A 19,030-nucleotide genomic window follows, 5' to 3' on the forward strand; every position below is an offset into this window, starting at 1 on the left:
TTCAGAACCAGCGTCACGTGACTGAAGCCAGCAGAAGCGGAGGAGCAGAGAGAGACGCTTGTCACTGCCGCGGCAAGTTTAAAAGGCTGCACTGCACGGTTATTTATACACCGTTCATTCATACATATGCTGAGTCACAGGATGAGTCCTCGTCGTCGAAAAAGTCCAAAATAGACCGTAAAAGGAAACGTGACCGGAGATTACAAAAACAAGGGTTAATGTCGGGATCGCTAATGCAGGAGAAAGCTTTCAAAAGAGACCCTGAAGTTGCCTGCTTTCTTCTCGACAGGTAAGTCAATGTTACGGTCTTAATTACAAGCTTATTTTTCATTGCTTGGTTGTGAACTTTATTATATAGATAGTAGAACATTTATAGTTATATCTATTTATCTATTCTATTCATAGTAAGTTAAACAGGCTCTTTGATGAATAGCAGCTATTGAGTAAAGTAACGTTAGAGAAGGCACGGATGATGATGATATCTAACAATGCACGTACTTCAAAAATATAACGAATAAAGGCGGCATTACTACTAACTACCATAGTTAATGTTTTTCACAGTCAGTAATTTATACTGTAACATTCTTTTATTCGTTGATTCAAGTTTCAGTTTGTTTTAAATAACAAACCTGTTCACCCGAAGAAAAACTCGAAGTGCTATTATAAGACATCCTGTCATAGCTTTTTGGTACATAACGGCTACCGTAGATGCAACACGCATTTGAAAAAGTGAGGCGCTGGAGAGCATTATTCGTTTGAATGCAAAATACAGTTTCACCACTAGATGGGAGATATTCCTACTTAATGTCCCTTTAATGAATAATAAAATTTTCAATAGATTCCAGTCAGGTTTTAGAGCGGGCCATAGTGCAGAGTCTGCTCTTTTGAGGGTCTCTAATGCAGCCATATCACCCTGTAGCCCAAGACTGGTTGCCCACTGAAGCTAAGCAGGGTTGAGCCTGGTCAGTACCTGGATGGGAGACCTCCTGAGAAAACCAGGTTGCTGCTGGAAGAGGTGTTAGTGAGGCCAGGAGGGGGCGCTCACCCTGTGGTCTGTGTGGGTCCTAACACCCCAGTGTAGTGATGGGGACACTATACTGTCAAAGAGCACCATCCTTCAGATGAGATGATAAACCGAGGTCCTGACTCTCTGTGGTCATTAAAAATCCCAGGTTGTCCTTTGAAAAAGAGTAGGGGTGTAACCCCAGTGTCCTGGCCAAATTTGCCCCTTGGCCTCTGTCCATCATGGCCTCCTAATCATCCCCATATACTGATTGGCTTGATCACTGTCTCCTCTCCACCAGTAAGCTGGTGTGTGGTGGGCGTTCTGGCTTTACAATAAGGTTCATTAGTTAACATTAGTTTATGTATTAAAGGTACAATATGCAAGAATTTTGCATTAAAATATCCCATAATCTCAAGTCAAGTGTTATATATTTTGTTAAGTTGATTACTTACAATATCCCAAATGTTTCCAACTATTTTTAAATCGTGAGAAAATTGTGATTTTAACCAAGGAAACGGGGCGTTAGAGCAGGGGGGAGCTGGGAGTCACCAATCTAATGCGTCATATCCGCGTTACCCTCGGTTTCCGCTCGTACTGCGTGGAGTCCTGGACAAATGCGGAAGTTGTAGTTGTAGCGTCTATCAAGCAACAAACGTTAGCTTGTTTCTTGCAGTCGTTATGGAACACAATTATTCTTTACTGATTGCAGCTGGTTCTGTCGACAAAGCGTGCTTAATTTTATATTTTCCAAATGTAGCATTTGGTAATAGTTATGTTTATGTAAGGAAAGTATTATTGCTTTAGATTTGTGTTTAGTTTATTGACATTGTTTATCACGTCTGGTGTGTATGGCCATGTAAATAAATATAGCATGTGTTATACATAAAGATTAATCAGTATTTTGGCAAATGATGTGGGTATGTTCAAATGTACTTTTACAACAATTGTTTAGAACACATAAAACTGTGCCGCGTTATCACAACAATGAATTCGACATACAGTAACATCTATGATAACCAATTTAGTATTAAACCTTACTTTTCTTGCGGTTAATTCATTTTAATGAAATAAAAGTGTGATGAGGTTCAAGAGTCAGGAAGGAAGAAGACAGGGGTCGGCGTGACTGGGACTCGTACTTTATTAAAATAAAGCAAAACAAACAAAAGTCGCACACAACGCGCATTCACCGTGGCAACCGCGACGGCACAAAACAGTTCAAAAATGAGAGCTCGGATCCACCGCTTTTCTTTCTCTGCGTCCAATTTTCTCTTCAGTCTCTCTCTCGTTCCAGCGCGGCTTATAAGCGGTCTCTCCACGCGGATCACAGCAATAAGACACAGGTGTTCGTCAATTGCACTTGACCTACTTGCTCGTCTCTTCTCTCTCCCATTACAGACCGCGCTGAACCACGCCCCCCTCGCCACAAAAAGCATGTCATTATAAAAAAAGAACTTAGCCTCATCCATGAACATGATTTTTCGATTCCCGTCTGACTGATTTACATCCACGGTGGAGTTTAAAACGACAGTTCCCATCATTCCACGCTCCTTCACATCGTCATCAAGCTATGCCGTTGTTGTTGTTTGGAATGTAGCGCCCTCTAGAGGCAGAAAATTCTTGCATATTGTAGCTTTAACTAACATGAACTAACCATGAACAATACATTTGTTACTGTATTTGTTCATCTTTGTTAATGTTAGTTAATAAAAATACAACTGTTCATTGTTTGTTCATGTTAGTTCACAGTACATTAACTAATATTAACAAGATTTTAATAAAGTATTAGTAAATGTTGAAATTAACATTAAGTTCATTATTAATTAATGCTAACTAATGCAGTTAACTAATGTTAACTAATGAACCTTATTGTCATCAGAATGATGGAGTTTCGGTCAGCGCTTTCACTTACTGTGTTCTGTACAGGGTTATTATCATTGACTAAAACTATTTAAACATATGTTAATTGAAAGAAAGCAGAAATAAAATAAAAATATTAGTTGAAAAACATAAAAATGTTGCCTTTGCATTTAAGTTGAAGCAACACAATTATTAACTGGAAATAAATAAACAAAATGATTAACTGGAAATAAATAAACACTAAAACATACTAATCTAAAACTGAAATAAAAATAAACACAGCAAATAAATAAAATAAACACAAATAAACATTCAAAATTTTAATCATTTTATTTTTCATGCTACTAGAAACACACTGCAATGTTTCTAGATTGACAACCATATTTAAATGTGAGATTGAATCTGAAAATACATTGGTGATAACCATAGCAACAAAGGGGACAAAAAGATATGATACTGTATTCCAAAATAGATCTGTGCATTAAATCCTGCAAACTAATAGACCTGCCACTCGTTCTGTGTAAAGTGTGTGTTTCTTTGTTCTTCACGCGTTTCTTTGTTCTTGTTCTTCAAAGAACTAGTTGCTGTTGCAACAACCACAACTTGTTACTTTTTGTACATATTTTTATTTTTTTTATATTTGTGCTGTGGTTCCTTTAAGTAAATATGTTTTTAAATATTCTTTTTTGTGTTAAAAGTATTAAAAAGCATTAAGTGGTTATTATGTCTAGATTTTTGTTTAAATGTGTTGATTTTGCAGTTAACAATAAGCAAATGCAAATTCATGCCTTCAAATGTCTAATGCATTCACAAACCCACAGTCCCAAGTGTCCCTTCACTAGTGACTATTACTGTAATAAAGACAGGGAACATTTAAATCCATTTTACAGTTGTAAAACGTTCTATAATTTCATGAAATATCTGCCATTTATATGTTGCATGCAAAAGAATAAATCAGTCAGTCAGAACACAGAGAAAGATAGAGTGGCTACTGTGACTGAACCGTGGAAATAAGCAAAACCTTGACGCATCGCTTGCCCCGGGTATAATGTCAATCATGGCACTGGTTCTTGAAATGAAAACATCAAAATGAGCTGAGAGAACAGTACATATAGAGAACTGTGATTGGGTTTGCAGTGATAAAACTACTTCACTGGCAGACAGACTGAACTACTTAGCAATATGAGTTTTGCATGTAAAATCACAAGTCTGTATAAAATGCATCATCTAGAGCTACAAATAAGTCAACTAATAAATATAATCAATAAACATTAAACCATGAGAAGCTAGCACTTTGAACACCTTTTCAGACAGTCAGTCTGCTTGAAACTAAAATCAAATGTCTGTTTTTGTCGCTTTGTTGTCAGAGGCTGTTTACAGTATTTACAGTAGCTCCGCCCACCAGTGTCTGATTGACAGACAAAACTGCAAAGGAAACCTGTCAGATAACAGGATCAGTGTGTGGAGAGTAAGACGGGTAGCGTCAGCTTTTGACTGACCAGAGTTTGAATCTTATTCTTCTCCCTTTTCCCATTACATATCAGCTCAGAGAGAAGTTTATTTTCAAATAGAAATTAAGAAAATATTCGAAAAGTGGAAATAATGTGCCTAACAAGTAATGTTCCAATAAGGCAGCATCTATTTGTGTAGCCAAAATACTCCAAGGCACTGATGTGGTAAAGCAAACAGCCTTTAATGAACTGGGCTAAATCATTCAAACCAGTTAAAAGTAGATCTACGCGTTTCGGCAACACGGCTTCTTCAGGACACACATCAATGTATTCTTAAAACTAGTGGCGATTAGTGGATCATCAAGGACAGCTGGTTGATATGTGGGTGTGGATAAGACTAGCATCTTGGTACAAAGCGTAACAACAAAGAGAAAAAAAGAGAAAGGAAAAAAGAGAGAAAGATGGAGAGAGAAAAAAAGAAAGAAAAAAGATTACATACATATCATGGAAATAAACAGACAATAGGAAATAGACAATAGGCAGCATCTATTTATGATTTTAATGAATATTTATAATGAATATTTATATATTATTATAAAACAGTATGCAATAAATACATATTCAGAGCATAATATGATTATAATTATATTTTATATACTACTATATACTGTACACTGAGGTGCAAATAGTATCTGCCGCTATTTGCACTAATGATAAATAAATAGATCCTTCCAAGAAATTTTTTTTTTTTAAATAACAAGGTTTCAATAAGGTCATACACAGCCTTTAAAATGAAATTCCCCTTCATCTGTTGGACATTCTTCGGCAGCAACATGAAGTCTGTGCTTTAGTTCTGACACGCGTTTGAAATGAAATAAAACTGGCCAAAACAATAAACATCAGAGTTCTTGATTCATCTGCACTTGACACACGAATGAAACGTTTTGCTGTAGTTTAATCTCCAGATCAATCTTTCTTCCAGCTTTCTGACTTTGGGACCATGGTGTGTAACCTTGCCCATGCAGTAAACATGAGGTCCTGTTATTTCAGCTTTATAATGAGTCTGACAGACCGGAGCGTCTGTCCGGCAGATGGGGAGTCCGGGGTCACTCGTGTCCAACGGGAGGAGAACACATTACACCGGCACATCGCAACCGTTCCTCCTGTGATTTCATGAGGTCGACTCAATTATGTGCTGACCCCGGGTAATTATTCAATTCACAAAGTTAATAAACACTGGAGGGGATCTCCTGACAGCCGCAGCGCAACTTTGTCACTTGCAATTCAAATTACAGCAGGACTCCAAGGTGCAAGACACTGAAAATAGACGACAGGTAATGATCTATTGCTTTGGAGAGAGTGCTGAGTTTGTCAAGGGGGTTTGGGGAAGGAGGCTGGGTTTATTTAGTCACTTATGTTTCATGCCTGCACTCAAAACAACGGCAAGAACAAAAGAAACTCTTGAATTACTGTGGGAGCTGGCACACTTGTTTCTGTTCAAGAAGGGGAAGAAAAAAAACGCACCCTCATGCATCCTCCAATGAAATAAACAGACTTATTTCGGGTTGACTTTATATGATAAACAACAGGCGTTTATTCACACGGCAGAGATCCCATAATGCATTTCAGATAGGATCAGAAGTTTGTTATTCCTCTCTGTAGCAGAACTCGAGTTAGGCACATGTTTTCTCACAGTCCTGTTTTAGACTGTTGCGTTATGTATTTATATCCAGACTGACTTGTGTAGATGTTCAGGACAACACCCACATCTTCAGGAAACCTGAGGTGTGTGAATGAAAGCATACTAGAAAACTAGTTGTCAGACATTTGAGAGGATGAGTGTGGGGATATTCTTACTGATCTTAACATGTAATATCAAGTTGCATAACTACAGTTTTACATAATATGCTGTGGCTGATTGTTAAACCATAACTGTAAACACTAGTAAAGGGGATATATGTCATTTTCATGTATTAATTGCTCCTTTATTGCCAATGTGTGATAACGTAACTTATAAAGCAAGCCCTTCCCTGACTTCCTAGTGTCACGATCCACACACAAATGAAACAGGTAGATCCAATAGCAGTATATTTATTGGGGAAATCCGTAATCATACATCCAGTCCAGGCAATAGGTCGTAATCCATAAGGCAATCCAAATACGAGAACACACAGGCAACACAGGGTATCAGAAGTGGCGTGATAAACAACAAGGACTCCGTAACAAACACTAAACAGGCAGGGTATAACACAGAACTAACAATGATAATGGGGAACAGCTGAGTGCAATGATACAGTGATGGGTACAGACAAGGATTGTGGGGAATGCAGTTCATAATGTGGATGACACCGTGGGGAAGAGGACCTCTAGTGGACACCCAGGGAACACAAACCAGACACTGTGACACCTAGGTTGTCTATGAAAGTCTGAATACTGATTTTTTTTTTAATACTCATCTGTCAATCACTATGACCCATCCACACCTCTACGATCAGATGCTTTTTGAACCGCTGTTTCTCACCGTTGTCATTTCTGTTGTGTGTTTATTTTGTTATTAAGAGGAAAGTGGAGCACATATTTACAGATTTGCTCTCACACTCTAAAAACGGCAGGTTAAAAACAATCCATTTGGCAACCCAGTGCTGGTTAAATATTTGACACGTGCTGGGTCAAAGTCACCCAAGTGTATTGGGTTGCACAATTTAACCCAAATTCTGCTCATTTTGACTAAATGCTGGGCTAGTTTGACCTTATTAATGATTATTTCCATTTCCTTGCAGCAAATGCTCTTTATATATTCTTTATGTAAGAATTATCATGTATTACTTGCTCTTATTGCCAATGTGTGAAGTCATTTCTGCATTTGTTACAATATGCAAAGATTTGACAGAATCCTCTGAACCGAGGTGAGAATGTCAAGAGCGGTGGGACAATCCTGGTCAAAGTGTATGATTAATTTCAATCAGTCATATAACTATTGAGTTTGTCATTCCTAAGCTTAAAACCTGAAAATTGGGAAAATATAAGGCAGATTTTTTTTTTTTTTTTTATCAGAAGATTTGGATATGGAACTATGTTTCTGAAGGATATCTCGTCACCGAATCCCTGAAGCATGAAGCTTACCCTGAATTACTTCCATTAAAATGCCTCTCAGATTTAATCATTTAAGCAAAGGTGTGTGATAGATTTATATGAATTATGCCTGCCTTGGAGCTTGTTCTCATTCCATAGCTCATGAAAACCTAATTGAACATCATGTGGCCAAATGATTTAAATAGCTTGTTATTCATTCTTAAGTCGTTCAGCGACGGGGCGCAGTCAGCTATGAAGGTAAGTCACCGACATCTGTTGCGAAGGGTGAGGAATTTAATAAAATAGCTGCTCATAAAAAAGTGCTTAATAAGAATCAGGGTGAGAAATTAAATCAGAACCAGGTCTTCAGGTCTTGTCTGTCCAATCTTGGCAAGGGTTTCAAGAAGATCTCCTCCTCTGAAGAGTCCTGCAGTTTGAGTCTTTGAGCACAGACCATCAAAAAGAGATAACACTCGAATTGTTGGACATGAAATTGCTTGGTATTCTTCAGCTTCTCCTGAGATTAAAAGAGTGAAGACATCTAAAGAAGGTTGTTACTGCTTTGAACACTTTCAGGTTTTTATAAAACCTACGATAAAGTTTCAAATAAAAACAAAGCTCAATATAAGAACACAGCATATGGCCTAAACCTTTTTGCGATAAAGTGAATTCATTATTAAAAGAGGCCTATTATGCCCTTTTTTGAGTCTTGGTGTTGTCTTTGGGCTCTACTAGAACAAGGTTTTCATGGTTGAATGTTCAAAACACATTCATTTCCCCATATTCTATTCTAAACCTTGTGTGTTTTTGCTCTATTTTGCAACAAATCCACAGTACAGCCATTGTCTGTCTCTGAACAAGTGAATGAATCTGTGTTTCGAAGGAATCGTTTAACTGAATGATTGAATGAATCATGATTTTCTACATGTACTGTATATCTCGTGCCTACAGCTGATAAAATCATACCTGTGGTCCACCATGTTGCAAGAAAGACTGGTGTCAGTTGGACACGACGTTATGAGATCGCTGGTAAGGATAAACTTGACACAGCTTTTGCTGCACTCCGTTATCAGAAAAAGTTGTAAACGTCAAAATCTGAGTAAGTGTAAAACATTTCCTCTTGATGAAGCCTATTCGTATTCATATTGTATTAAATCACTTATCTAATCCCTGTTCTCTCATTTTTCTTTCTTTCCTCTCATGACCTGATCATTACGCTGAGGAGCTGAGAGAGTGAAGATTGAATGTTGATTTTGTTTTCTGTCGTGATTGTAATGTGTGGATAGAATGTGTTTATAAATATATAATAAAAAGGCTCCAAAATATATATTTTTGGAAATAGGCCTCCGCATTGCAAAGGCCTTCAGGTTTATGTTCAGTTTTGGCTTAGTTTTGTGTTTCCAGTTCCTGAGTTTATTTCCTGTCTTCCTTAGCTGACCGAGGCTGAATCTGAAATCGCCCCCTACAGCCCTTAATAGGGCACTACAGGGTGGGCCATTTATATGGATACACCGTAATAACATGGGAATGGTTGGTGATATTAAAGTCCTGTTTGTGGCTTCTAAATGGCCACCATGGTCACCACCCATCTTGAGGAGTTTGCCCCCTCACATATACTAATGTGCCACAAACAGGACTTTAATATCACCAACCATTCCCATGTTATTACGGTGTATCCATATAAATGGCCCACCCTGTATTTAAGGAGACAGCCATTAGTGGTGCCCGAAACCATAGTGGACGTTATAGAGTGCACTCAATCAATCCCACAATGCACTGCAATAACGAGTGTACAACTGATATACGCTGAATGGCATAACCCATAATGCACCGTGAGTATTGCATGTCCAATGAATTTGCTTCAGCTTCAGCTGAATCATCCATCCATTCATTTTCCAAACCGCTGGTCCAATGTGGCTACAGCGTAATATCACATAGGAATAAATTCCTTTCCCTTTCGAAGGGAACTCGTCATTGACGCTCTGGGGAACGCCTCAGGCGTGACAGGTGTCTGAAATCAAGTTTGCTTGAGTTTGTGGGGCTCTCAGATGGAGCTGGCAGATCAGCTGGAGAAGGGCGTTAACCTCGCGGATGATCTGCCAGCTGACGAGGGTGAGTTACAGGTTGATGTAGAGGAGGATGTTCTTTCTCTTTCTGATGGATCTGTAACTGGTTCTCTTCAGGCCGGGCAGGAGTCGGCTGCCGATGATGTCAGTCTGGTTGAGACTGAACCATCTCAGCCCTCCTGCCCAGTGTACGCTGAGTTGGTGGACGCTATGGGGCGCGCCACCAACAGATTGCAGCTGCAGTGGAGGCGTGTCCAGGAGGAACCTGCTCGTGGTATTTTGTGGCCAACTATCTCGCCTCTGGTCGGCCATCGTCACTGGGAGCTCCGACCCTGCCATCCAAGCCGCTTTAGACAACATCACGCTTGAATGGCAGAGCGTACACGGCAGCAGGTCAGGCAGGTGCGGTTCTGCACACCCTCGCGGTCCTTCAGGCCTACCAGGCCGACCTGCTGCGGGACCTCGATAAGGGGGCCGGCCTGCCCCCTGACGCGGTTGCAGAGCTGCGCCGCAGCACGGATTTGGCTCTCCGGGCCACCAAACAGTCCGCTGTTTCCATCGGTCGTGCGATGGCGGCTATGGTGGCCACGGAGAGGCATCTGTGGCTCAACCAGGCTGACATCGGGGAGAAAGAAAAAACCTTTCTCCTCGAATCGCCGGTTTTGCCTAACGAGCTTTTCGAACCTTCCGTCGAGATGGTGGTCGATAAGTTCAGGGAGGCGAGGGCGCGCTCTGCGCCGTTTAAGAGCTGCATACCGCGGAGGTTTTCGGCCCAGCCCATCACAGACAGACCCAGAAGGCCAGTGTCGCTTCCCGTGCACCCCCTCCTCCTAAGAGAGGGAGCAGGGCGCGCAGGAGGCAGGATCTCAGGGAGGTGGTCCAGAGAAAAAACGAACGTTAGACATCACCTCCCTGGATCTTGTCTCCTAACCACCATCGCTCCCAGGCCTGGGGCGGGGCCTATGATGAGTTCAGGAAATTCTCTGATGGCCCGCTTCAGCTTGCTTGATAGGAGCACCTTCCCTAGGCTTGTGAAACAGTAAAAAAAAAAATGTTTTGTGCACAAATAACAAATTTCTCTTCTTTTTCAGAACTCGTCTCCTGTACAGAGCCTGGGACATGTTTGGTAAGCAGGTAATGTATTGTAAAAGTGATCTGAGCTCCCACACACTGTGGTCGCCAGGTTACAGGCCTCACCAGGCCTTCCTGGTTATGAGCCTCCACATGTTAGGTTACAGGCCTCATCCGGCCTTCCTGGTTATGAGCTCCCACATACTGTGGTCGCCAGATGACAGGCCCCAGCTGGCCTTCCTGGTTATGAGCTCCCTCATACTGGGGTATCAGGTTACAGGCCTTATTAGGCCTTCCTGAATATGAGCTCCCACACACGGTGGTCGCCAGGTTACAGGCCTCGCCAGGCCTTTCTGGTTATGAGCTCCCACATACTGTATTCGCAAGGTTACAGGCCTCACCGGCCTTCCTGGTGATAGGCTTCTACATGTCAGGTTACAGGCCTCACCCGGCCTTCCTGAGTATGAGCTCCCACACACCGTGGTCGCCAGGCCTTCCTGGTTATGAGCTTCCACATGTCGGGTTACAGGTCTCATCCGGCCTTCCTGAAGGTGAGTTCCCACATACTGTGGTCACCAGGTTTCAGGCTTCACCGGCCTTCCTGAGTATTAAGCTCCCACATTCAGTGGTCACCAGGCTTCAGGCCTCCTCAGCCTTCCTGGTTATGAGGTTTCACATGTCAGGTTGCAGGTCTTCCTGAATGTGAGCTCCCAGTCACTGTGGTCGCTAGGGTATAGGCCTCACTGGTTGTGAGCTTCCACATGTCAGGTTGCAGGCCTCATCAGGCCTTCCTGAATGTGAGCTCCCACGCAATGTGACTATCAGGTTACAGGCCTCATCTGGCCTTCCTGATCATGGGGTCCCACATGCTGTGGTTGCCAGGTTAAAGGCCTCACCAGCCTTCCCGGATACGAGCTCCCACATTCTGTGGTCGTCAGGTCACAGGCCTCACTAGGCCTTCCTGAATATAGAGTGATGAAGTACATGCACCTTTATTTCATCTATTTATTTTTTTGGTACGTACGCTCTGTACTTTCTTAAACCCATGCTTATGGTAAGTCACACGACTGAACGTCTTGTGTACTTTCTAAATCCATTTTTTATGTTAAGGGTCATGCGCTGTACGCTTCGGTCCCTTCCTATGTGGCTCAGACCCCGGTTTTTCACCTCGGGTCCCACTCTAGATGCGTCCTGTTGTCAAAGTATACTACAACAGACGCCTTTCTCTAGATAATTTCCACATTCTGTGGTTATCAGGTAAGACTCTCCAGGCCTTCCTGAGTATGAGCTCCCACACACTGTGGTCACCAGGTTACAGGCCTCACAGGCCTTCCTGAGTATGAGCTCCCACATGCTGTGGTCGCCAGGTTAGAGGCCTCACCAGGCCTTCCTGGATTTGGAATGGCTAAATACACGCACTTTCGTTTCGTGTATTTTCTAAAATCCATATTTATGGTAGGGGTATGCGCTGTACGCTTTGTTCCCTTTTTTACGTGGCTCAGACTCCGGTTCTTCACCCTGGGTCCCACTCTAGATGCGTCTTGCTGTCGCAATGTATTACGACAGACGCGTCCCTCTTGAGCTATCTCCCACATTCGGTGGTTATAGGCCTCATTAGGCTTTTCTGAAGGTAGCCCCACATTGTTTGGCTGTCAGGTTATAGGCCTCTCCGGCCTTCCTGAATATGAGCTCCCACTTACTGTGGTCGTCAGGTTTCAGGCCTCACAGGCCTTCCTGAGTATGAGCTCACACATGCTGTGGTCGCCAGGTTACAGGCCTCACCGGCCTTCCTGATATGAGCTCTCATGTACTGGAGCTCCCCACATGAGGGGGTCATCAGGTTTTAGGCCTCAGTAGATCTTCCTGGTTTTGAACCCTCTCTTACTTCCCCAGTGTTCGGAGCGAGCACTGGGTAGACCCGTGGATTGAGTGAACAACTTCCGTTGTTTCTTGAGGTTGAGTCACACTCTCCGTGGGATCCCGTCTCTGTGATCCGGAACTGAATGGTTTCTGCCAGCTTCACAGACCTTCGGTTTTTGTATACCTTATCCAGGGCAACTTCCAGAGGCTCTGTTTCGGACAGACAGGCAATGGCCAGACTGTGTGTCTTAGTATAGATCACCAGGCCAGCCTGGTGGCATTTCAGGAGGCATGCTCCCCTGAATAGTGACTGCCTGGGAGTCCCTTGGGTCCCCTAGTCACACTCCCTAGAAGTGACCCCTTCCATTGGAAGTTATGGTCCTAAGCCTTTGAGCTGGCCCAGATATACCCCTATTAACTATGTTCTGGCAAGTTTTCTTGGTTCATTAGCTTGGGCTATGACCAGTAGGGAGTGCTGTCACTGACAGCCCGTTCATTTGAATTGCTGGTTCTGACAGTTGTCACTGCCATTGGGCATGCACTCCCCTCAGTATGTCGTTCCCCAGAGCGTCAATGACGTATTGTCGAGTTCCCTTCGAAAGGGAACGTCTCAGGTTACGACTGTAACCTATGTTCCCTGAGAACAGGGAACGAGACAATACGTCTCCCTGCCATGCCTCGGGGCCTGTCTGTAACAGTCCCTTCAGACGATAGGATGTTGTCACGGTTTCAAGGCGCCCTTTTTATACATCCAGGTCACGCGCTCATCATTCAAGCTGATGATGCACGGGCTGTCGCCGGTCAACATGATTGCTGTGAGTTGATACTTGATTTCAGACACCTGTCATGCCTGAGGCGTTCCCCAGAGCGTCAATCAGGGAACGTTACAGTCGTAACCTGAGACGTTTTTATACATGCTAGTTTCCGTGACAGAGTAAAAAATAATTCTTTTCATCCACTTTCTGCAGCCATTTGGCTGTTTTAAATATTTATTTAACTATTTAACTCATTTACTTATCCAGGGGTGCACATCACTGGTGCGCAGGTGTGGTACAAATCAACGATGCGCACCAGAAAACGTGGAGGGAAGCGCTTTTGAGTACCAACATTTTCGAGGACATGGACACATTTCCTTACTGGAGTAGGATTTTTCTCCATCTCTGGTAATATAGCAATAATGATTAGGGCAGCACGATATCATGTTTTAGCACCGATATCGCGATGTGCATATCCGCAAAATAGTCACATCGCAGGATGCACATATAGGGATCTTAGTTGATCGGTTTTGGTTCGGAACGCATGTGATTCGCGGATTAATTGCAAAGTTTACCCATCATAGAGTGAAAGTTTATCATTTGCATGTGTTTTTAAGTCCTGTCAGTTTAAACATCAAGCGCAAAAACAAGACTGGAACTCACGCTGTTTTGTGCAGAAACACAGAGCCAAATTCAGTTCTCTTAGATGTTTGTTCATCCAATGTTAATCAAACAACAAAAGACAAAGATAAAATCACTTTTATAGCTTTAACACAGATTAATTGTATTAATTACATTAATTATATTTAATTTATACAGTGAAGAAGACTATATAGTCTTATTTAACATTTGATTATTCAATGTCTGTACCTGAATACACTTAGGCTGAATCCCAATTCTCTGTCTTACCCCTTTCCCTTACCCCTTCCCCTTAGATTTGCACGTTCACGTGAGAGTAAGGGCTATCCCAATTCTCATTTTGATCTAGGGGTAGGGCTAAGGGGAAGGGGTAGATACCCCTTAAAACCAAGAATTTTCGCGAGCTTACTTGAAACCAAGGGGTACCCAGAATGCACTGCACAACCGGCAACAATGGCGGGCATATAATCAAGAGAGTCCCATAAATGTAAGTATTTTCGGCTTAAATGATTGATTGAAAAATTATGACAGTCTTGTTTTGTGCTCTACACAGTCATGTACATATATATTTGCAACCATGTTGTTAATTGAAATGTTTTTAAACGTTTTTAAAAATCGCTAGTCTGCTACGCTAGGCTATGCTAACGATACACTGTTGGTTGCACAATCAGTCCCGCATTTCTCAGACTAGCCTTGAATGGACTCCATGCATGTCTACAGTTTTAACTAAAACTATAAGCAGTGAATTTTCTTTTCCCCGGACATGTCTGGCCAGGATTTCGAGATCGCCCAAAATGTCCGGGATTCGGCTTTTGCTTTCTACAGTCGCCATTCATTATGTGTACATTATTTGACACTGACACGTATGTGCCAGCTTTGCAGGTCATGCATTCAGCTTCAAACGGATCCCGACTGATACGAAAACACAGGAATTTAAGCAATGCTAAAACGCACATAAACCGATCACTTGTTTAGCGTTCACCGATTTGAATGAATTCAGTCCGATTGAAACAACACCTTGTGCATGTAAACATAATGAATAGTGACGGCAGAAAGCAAAAGCCGAATCCCGGACATTTTGGGTGATCCCAAAATCAGGCGACATGGGAAAAAGAGGACGTTGCATGGTCACCCTGGAGACATCGATACGTGCTTTACATATACTGTCCTGTATCACACAGGGAGGAAACCCGGCAGCTGATCCACTTTTGGGATGAAAACGAGCTGAAGTTTCTAATATCAAAATATGATCAGATTTTTTTGCCTGTTATGTTTACTTTATTGGCCAATAAAGACAGATTTTTGTTAACAAAGAAAGTGTTTCTGAACATCAGTGACATTCAAAACAGTGATAAATGAAACAGATATACAAAACACCATGCAGTGTGTATAAAAAATATTAGTAACGATGTATGATGACGAAACCAAGTGGTGTCTCATTTCATAGGGGTATGGTTTCACCCCTAGCGCTTACCACTCAGTTTCGAGGGACAAGGGCTAGGGGTAAGACGAAGGGGTAGGGGAAGGGGTAAGACAGAGAATTGGGATTCAGCCTTAGACTTACCCGGACACATAAAGCACTACTTATTTCTTTTGTGATGATGACAGCTTGTAGGATAAGTGTGCCGTGTAAAGTGTGAGTACCAAGCAGATTTCCAGGTGCTCCTTGAGAACCAGACCAAAGTAATGTGCACCCCCGACTATATCAGTGGACTAGTGTAAGCGATAGTGAACGAGGATTATAGGGGTGTTTTCAGACACAGCCAAGGTCAAGCAGACCAAAGTGATGTGCACCCCCGACTATATCAGTGGACTAGTGTAGGCGATGGTGAACGAGGGTTATAGAGGTGATTTCAGACACAGCCAAGGTCAAGCAGACCAAAGTGATGTGCACCCCTGACTATATCAGTGGACTAGTGTAGGCGATGGTGAACGAGGGTTATAGGGGTGATTTCAGACACAGATAAGGTCAACCAAACCAAAGTGATGTGCACCCCTGACTATATCAGTGGACTAGTGTAGGCGATGGTGAACGAGGGTTATAGGAGTGATTTCAGACACAGATAAGGTCAACCAAACCAAAGTGATGTGCACCCCTGACTATATAAGTGGACTAGTGTAGGCGATGGTGAACGAGGGTTATAGGGGTGATTTCAGACACAGATAAGGTCAACCAAACCAAAGTGATGTGCACCCCTGACTATATCAGTGGACTAGTGTAAGCGAAGCGATGGTGAACGAGGGTTATAGGGGTGATTTCAGACACAGATAAGGTCAAGCAGACCAAAGTGATGTGCACCCCCGACTATATCAGTGGACTAGTGTAGGCGATGGTGAACGAGGGTTATAGAGGTGATTTCAGACACAGCCAAGGTCAAGCAGACCAAAGTGATGTGCACCCCTGACTATATCAGTGGACTAGTGTAGGCGATGGTGAACGAGGGTTATAGGGGTGATTTCAGACACAGATAAGGTCAACCAAACCAAAGTGATGTGCACCCCTGACTATATCAGTGGACTAGTGTAGGCGATGGTGAACGAGGGTTATAGGGGTGATTTCAGACACAGCCAAGGTCAAGCAGACCAAAGTGATGTGCACCCCTGACTATATCAGTGGACTAGTGTAGGCGATGGTGAACGAGGGTTATAGGGGTGATTTCAGACACAGATAAGGTCAACCAAACCAAAGTGATGTGCACCCCTGACTATATCAGTGGACTAGTGTAAGCGAAGCGATGGTGAACGAGGGTTATAGGGGTGATTTCAGACACAGATAAGGTCAAGCAGACCAAAGTGATGTGCACCCCCAACTATATCAGTGGACTAGTGTAGGCGATGGTGAACGAGGGTTATAGAGGTGATTTCAGACACAGCCAAGGTCAAGCAGACCAAAGTGATGTGCACCCCTGACTATATCAGTGGACTAGTGTAGGCGATGGTGAACGAGGGTTATAGGGGTGATTTCAGACACAGATAAGGTCAACCAAACCAAAGTGATGTGCACCCCTGACTATATCAGTGGACTAGTGTAGGCGATGGTGAACGAGGGTTATAGGGGTGATTTCAGACACAGCCAAGGTCAAGCAGACCAAAGTGATGTGCACCCCTGACTATATCAGTGGACTAGTGTAGGCGATGGTGAACGAGGGTTATAGGAGTGATTTCAGACACAGATAAGGTCAACCAAACCAAAGTGATGTGCACCCCTGACTATATAAGTGGACTAGTGTAGGCGATGGTGAACGAGGGTTATAGGGGTGATTTCAGACACAGATAAGGTCAACCAAACCAAAGTGATGTGCACCCCTGACTATATCAGTGGACTAGTGTAAGCGAAGCGATGGTGAACGAGGGTTATAGGGGTGATTTCAGACACAGATAAGGTCAAGCAGACCAAAGTGATGTGCACCCCCGACTATATCAGTGGACTAGTGTAGGCGATGGTGAACGAGGGTTATAGAGGTGATTTCAGACACAGCCAAGGTCAAGCAGACCAAAGTGATGTGCACCCCTGACTATATCAGTGGACTAGTGTAGGCGATGGTGAACGAGGGTTATAGGGGTGATTTCAGACACAGATAAGGTCAACCAAACCAAAGTGATGTGCACCCCTGACTATATCAGTGGACTAGTGTAGGCGATGGTGAACGAGGGTTATAGGGGTGATTTCAGACACAGCCAAGGTCAAGCAGACCAAAGTGATGTGCACCCCTGACTATATCAGTGGACTAGTGTAGGCGATGGTGAACGAGGGTTATAGGGGTGATTTCAGACACAGATAAGGTCAACCAAACCAAAGTGATGTGCACCCCTGACTATATCAGTGGACTAGTGTAAGCGAAGCGATGGTGAACGAGGGTTATAGGGGTGATTTCAGACACAGATAAGGTCAAGCAGACCAAAGTGATGTGCACCCCCAACTATATCAGTGGACTAGTGTAGGCGATGGTGAACGAGGGTTATAGAGGTGATTTCAGACACAGCCAAGGTCAAGCAGACCAAAGTGATGTGCACCCCTGACTATATCAGTGGACTAGTGTAGGCGATGGTGAACGAGGGTTATAGGGGTGATTTCAGACACAGATAAGGTCAACCAAACCAAAGTGATGTGCACCCCTGACTATATCAGTGGACTAGTGTAGGCGATGGTGAACGAGGGTTATAGGGGTGATTTCAGACACAGCCAAGGTCAAGCAGACCAAAGTGATGTGCACCCCTGACTATATCAGTGGACTAGTGTAGGCGAAGCGATGGTGAACGAGGGTTATAGGGGTGATTTCAGACACAGATAAGGTCAACCAAACCAAAGTGATGTGCACCCCCGACTATATCAGTGGACTAGTGTAGGCGATGGTGAACGAGGGTTATAGGGGTGATTTCAGACACAGATAAGGTCAACCAAACCAAAGTGATGTGCACCCCTGACTATATCAGTGGACTAGTGTAGGCGAGGAGATGGTGAACGAGGGTTATAGGGGTGATTTCAGACAAAGATAAGGTCAAGCAGACCAAAGTGATGTGCACCCCTGACTATATCAGTGGACTAGTGTAGGCGATGGTGAACGAGGGTTATTGGGGTGATTTCAGACACAGATAAGGTCAACCAAACCAAAGTGATGTGCAGCCCTGACTATATCAGTGGACTAGTGTAGGCGATGGTGAACGAGGGTTATAGGGGTGATTTCAGACACAGATAAGGTCAACCAAACCAAAGTGATGTGCACCCCTGACTATATCAGTGGACTAGTGTAGGCGATGGTGAACGAGGGCTATAGGGGTGATTTCAGACACAGACAAGGTCAAGCAGACCACAGTGATGTGCAGCCCTGACTATATCAGTGGACTAGTGTAGGCGATGGTGAACGAGGGCTATAGGGGTGATTTCAGACACAGACAAGGTCAAGCAGACCACAGTGATGTGCAGCCCTGACTATATCAGTGGACTAGTGTAGGCGATGGTGAACGAGGGTTATAGGGGTGATTTCAGACACAGCCAAGGTCAAGCAGACGAAAGTGATGTGCAGCCCTGACTATATCAGTGGACTAGTGTAGGCGATGGTGAACGAGGGTTATAGGGGTGATTTCAGACACAGATAAGGTCAAGCAGACCAAAGTGATGTGCACCCCTGACTATATAAGTGGACTAGTGTAGGCGATGGTGAACGAGGGTTATAGGGGTGATTTCAGACACAGCCAAGGTCAACCAGACCAAAGTGTTGTGCACCCCCGACTATATCAGTGGACTAGTGTAGG

Source organism: Rutilus rutilus, assembly GCF_951802725.1.
Source record: "Rutilus rutilus genome assembly, chromosome: 17".
Classification (NCBI taxonomy): domain Eukaryota; kingdom Metazoa; phylum Chordata; class Actinopteri; order Cypriniformes; family Leuciscidae; genus Rutilus; species Rutilus rutilus.